We start from the raw sequence: 5,433 nt of genomic DNA, 5'->3' as shown, positions 1-5,433 counted from the left end.
CGTTAGTTTTCGTTTCCAACTGCTTTTTGTAGGGACACAAAGTCAGGATAACAGTTCTTCCTCTTTTCATTATATGAGATGTGTAAGTATCCGGTTTTGCCCCAATACAAGGAAAGTAACAAATACGGTTGTATATTCCGGCGTACAAGGTGCCGATCAAAACTAATATGATATACTCTCTAATATGTACAGAATGCAATACTGTATTTACCGAAACAGATGCTCTATATAGAAAAAGTGCAAGACGACTCGATTCTTGCCTCGATATCGATCTTTTTGGGGCTAAAAACTTTGAACTTCTGTTAAAAAAGAAATATCGTGTGCACAGGGGCACGGTTTGTTTTAAAATAATGATGGCGCCAATCTACAACTAATAACACAAGTTAGCCATAGATAGCAGCATTTATTACGAAAAATATTTAATATTTATTTAATATTTCGGAAAAAGGTATAAGTCCGACAAAGGAAGGAGTAGTAGCAGTTCAAAAAATTCTTATTCCTCGTAATATAAAGGAGGTACAGAGTTTTGTAGCATTGTGCTCATATTTTCGTAAATTTATTCGATCGTTCTCGTTAATAGCTAAACCTCTCTATGACTTGTTACGAAAGAATGTTCAATTTTACTTCGGAAAGAATGAATTAGACACATTTGAAAGTCTAAAGAAAAAGCTAATAAAAGCACCAGTATTGGCTATATATAATCCACATAATGAAACTGAGCTTCATTGCGATGCAAGTACTATAGGTTTCGGTGCTGTATTATTACAGAAAGGAAGTGACAAACAATTTCATCCAGTTTTTTTTTCTCAAAACGGACAACTGATGTAGAGAGTAGATATCATAGTTTTGAGTTTGAAACATTGGCAATTATATATGCTTTGCGACGTTTTAGAGTATATGTAAGTGGCATTAGGTTTAAGATAGTAATAGACTGCAATGCTTTAGCTCTCGCATTAAAAAAGAAAGATATAAATCCGCGTATAGGAAGATGGATATTAGAATTACTTGAATTTGATTATATAACTGAACATCGGCCAAATACAAAAATGAATCATGTTGATGCGTTAAGTAGACTACCTACAGATGTGTTAGTGATAGAAGATAATTCATTCGAACTGAATTTGTTCCTTAGTCAAAGTCATGATAAAAAGCTTCGTGAATTGCGCGAAGAACTCCAGAAAGCAGAAGATGCACATTTTGAAATGAGAAATGGAATAGTTTACAGAAAACGTGATAAAGATCTGTTATTTTATGTTCCGCAAGCAATGGAATCGCACGTTCTTAATAAATATCATGATCAAATGGGTCATTTGGGGACTGAAAAAACATTAGAAACAATATTAAAAAGTTATTGGTTTCCCTGTATGAAACAAAAGGTTAAGAATTACATTTCTAATTGTTTAAAGTGTATTGCATTTTCTCCGTCGACCGGTAAAATGAAGGATATCTGCATTCTATTCCTAAGGGTCAAATACCGTTCGAAACATATCATATTGATCATTATGGGCCGATAGATAAAGATCGTTTAGTGAAACAATATCTTTTAGTTGTCATTGATGCATTCACAAAGTTTACGAAATTATATCCAACAAAAACTACGGCAACTAATGAAGTAATTAATAATTTGACATCACATTTTCACAATTATAGTAGACCACGTATTATTATATCAGATCGAGGTACGGCTTTTACCTCTAATGAATTTCAAGAATTTTGTAGAGAAAAAGATATTCAGCACATTCGTATTGCAACTATCTCACCAAAAGCAAATGGTCAGGTAGAACGTACAAATAGGGTTTTAGGGCCCATGATAAGTAAACTTATAAATAATGATGAGAAAATATATTGGTATAAAGTAATAACAGATATTGAATTCGCAATAAATAATTCGGTTCATAAAACCACAGGCGAAACTCCTAGTCGACTTTTGTTTGGAATAGATCAAAAAGGTAAAATTATTGACAGAATTAGTGAATATATAGAAAACACAATGAATAATGATAACGATCGCGATTTAAAGAACTTGAGAGACAGAGCTGCTAGGAAGATAGAAAAAAGTCAAAAATATAATAAAGAATATTTTGATAAAAAACGTAAATCAGCACGAGCTTACAAAATAGATGATTATGTTATGATAAGAAATATAGATACTACTAAAGGCGCTTCACATAAAATTATTCCAGAATTTAAAGGGCCGTATAAAATAGCGCGAGTTCTACGAAATGATAGATATGTTGTAAAAGATGTTGAGAATCATCAAGTAACTAATAAACCTTATGAAGGGACATAGGAAGCAGTAAATATGAGACCATGGATAAGATAAACCCTTTGAAAATTGTTTAAATATTATATAATAATGATAATGTTAAGTATAAAAACAAATAAGATGATATTGTTATACTTTAGATTTAGTTAGTGTTAATTACATTTAAGTTAATAATTGTAATGTCTGTTTGTAATATTTCTATTACTGTTCTAAGTAAATAGATATATATTTTCTTCTTTTTTTTAAATTAAAAAAAAAAAGCATTTGTAACGCCTGACTCCGAGGGCGGAGATCAAAAGTCAGAATTGGCCGAGTGTAATAGCAATAAGAACTAGACATAAGATACAGTTACTATGATTCCCTTTATTTATTGAATCACTAAGGCGCGTACATGTTTTGTCATAAACTAGGAGTTTGTTATTCTTCCTTCGATCCTTACGGACTTGTATTCAATTTCTCCGTAATAAACCGTGTTTTGGCCTACTCCAGCCTTTTTAACTACGCATCCTGACAACACTTCAAGAAACTATTACAGTACCTTGATGACTTTATTAGAGGTATAAATATTGATCTTTGATCTTGTGTTTTAACTCTTCCGTAAACTTTAATCTTAAGTTATACTTTAAGCTTTGATCTCAGCGTATGCTTCTGTAATAGCTTTAGGATACAATTGTCAATTTTTTACTGTTTTATTGTGTTCCTTATCTATGCAATATGTTCAATGTTATTAAATTATGTAAGTACGTTGATTAAGATGGTGCTATGCTTTTATTTAGATGAAATTTCAGTACCTTTTAGTTCAGCTACTTACTTTCTTTTGTGATATAAAACGCTAGAAGTTAGTTTTAAGTTAGATTTGTTCATTCTTATTTGATTTTTTATGTTTATATACAGGGTGTATTTGAAATGATGCACTAAACTTTAGGAGCGTATTTTAGAAGTCAAAATAAGACTTTTTTTTCTTATGAACATGGGTCCGCAAATGAACCTCCCTCCGAGCTAAAATTCGAAAATGTGTGAAATACGTTTTTATAGTTCTTTATAATTTATGTTATTGTGTTCGGTTAGTTTTGTATTTATACTGTCTTACTTTCTTTTATATTGATCTATTGTACTATATTATATTGCTGATAGTGTTACCAATATTGTTAGTATAGACTTTTAAGATATTTTACATAATAACCCTATTGTTCTTAAGAAGGATGTTAAGATTCTTATTATAGGAATTTAAATGGAACACTATATGAACTATGGAGCAATATGGCCTAATGGCCGACGCGCATGGGCGCATGCGCCATGTACATTCTGGGGGGAAAAAAAAAAAGTTGGGTAAAACCGGGTAGGCGGGTCAAACCGGGTACCCCTGTTTTTTCATGATAATAAGGTTCAGACTCTCACGTACGTATGCTCAAGGCGCGTTTGCAGCGCTCATGTATGATTATTCGCTTGAGTGTGCAAATACGCCTTGAGAGACAATGTGTATGTGCGTGCATACGTATATATGATACGTATCAAGCGACGCGGTAGTCACGGTACGCGGTGGCATCGCGACGTCAAGATATAATAAGGTTAAAGTTATAAGTAAGTAGCATATATAAAACATAGAGTAGCACATATAAAATCAGATATGTAAACTAAATTAAATATTACAATTCTGTTCTTTTCTTCGCACATAGATAGAGGGAAGTGAAAAATAACATTAATGCATAGAAGATCTTCAGTTTCAACCAAAAACTTCTGGAACGGTTGCTGGCGTTCGATATGGATCGTAAGTTTTACTCCAAATTCAGAAAACGCCGAATTGAGAGTACAAGTACATTACTACGAAGATGGAATGTACAATTGGTCAGCGAGAAGCAAACAGCGAAAGATTTGATACATGCTGATTGTAAAATATAGGATGTAAGTCTACGTCTAGTATGTATAATAATGTAAATCTATCTACGTCTAGTATGTATACCTATATAACAACATAAGTCTATGTCTAGTATGTATAACACATTAAGTCTATCTACGTCTAGTATGTATACCAATATAACAATATAAGTTTATCTATGTCTAGTATGTATATCTATATAACAATGTATCTATCTATGTTTAGACCTTTAGTTTTTTTAAAATAAAATAATTTTGAAAAGAATATCAGTAAAATGATTTATTTATGAAGCAGAAAATTTACATTATCATAGATATAAGAGCAAATTAAACGTAAAGCATAATATTGAACATAAAAAATATATTATTGATTAAAACAAATTGTGAACCAAATACTGCATAAAGATGAAATGTAACAACATAACATTTTTAATGTGTCTATAATATATAAATATTTATAAATATTTATAAACATTATTTAATATATCAATATAACATCAAAAAACAATATTAAATCATAATAAAACGCATATATATTTTTTGCAGAAGAAATATAGATTTTTACAAAAAGCAATGAGATCACCTAAAAAAAACCTTACAAAGGTAAAAAAAATACGCCAAGTATATAAAAACATCTCAACTTGTACGCAAAAAAAGTTTAAAAATAAAAACTAAATGAAATCAATAGTTAACTAGCCAAGTATTTAGAAGCAATTCAGTTTATAAGGATTTGTAATTTGAAATAGTATTTGTCAGAAAATCAATCTTGTATTCATAGAAATGTTATAGACAGATTCACTCACAGATTTACGGGTTTCTATGAAATTAAAACGCATTTTATTTTTATTAACAGAAACCTGATTTTCAAAATAAGTTCAACAATTTTGAATATTGTATATCACAAATTACACTATTATAGAGTTTATTAAGGGTGTTATATACTATAATATCAAATCATATTGTTGATGTTAAGTGCGATTAAAATTCCTTTGATTTGCAAAGTATATCTTACAGGATGTATAATTCGAAAGAAAATTTTTCGTAAACTCTAAGTCGCATAAAACAAACTTACACCAAAGCAAAGTATAAAAACTTGGCGTTCCCCGGGTCGCATTAAGACGTGTACATATTATAAATATATAAAATTATTTTAATGTTTCTAAAACTATATATGCAATAACTTTCATATAACATGAAATATAAACAATACAAATCTGGGACCATATATTTTAATACGACCCAGGCATGCCAAGTTTTTATATTTTGCTTTAGTCTAAGTTTGTTTTATGCGA

Source organism: Formica exsecta, unplaced genomic scaffold (assembly GCF_003651465.1).
Source record: "Formica exsecta isolate Colony F162 unplaced genomic scaffold, ASM365146v1 scaffold277, whole genome shotgun sequence".
Classification (NCBI taxonomy): Eukaryota; Metazoa; Arthropoda; class Insecta; order Hymenoptera; family Formicidae; genus Formica; species Formica exsecta.
Note: the sequence above shows the minus strand (reverse complement) of the source record.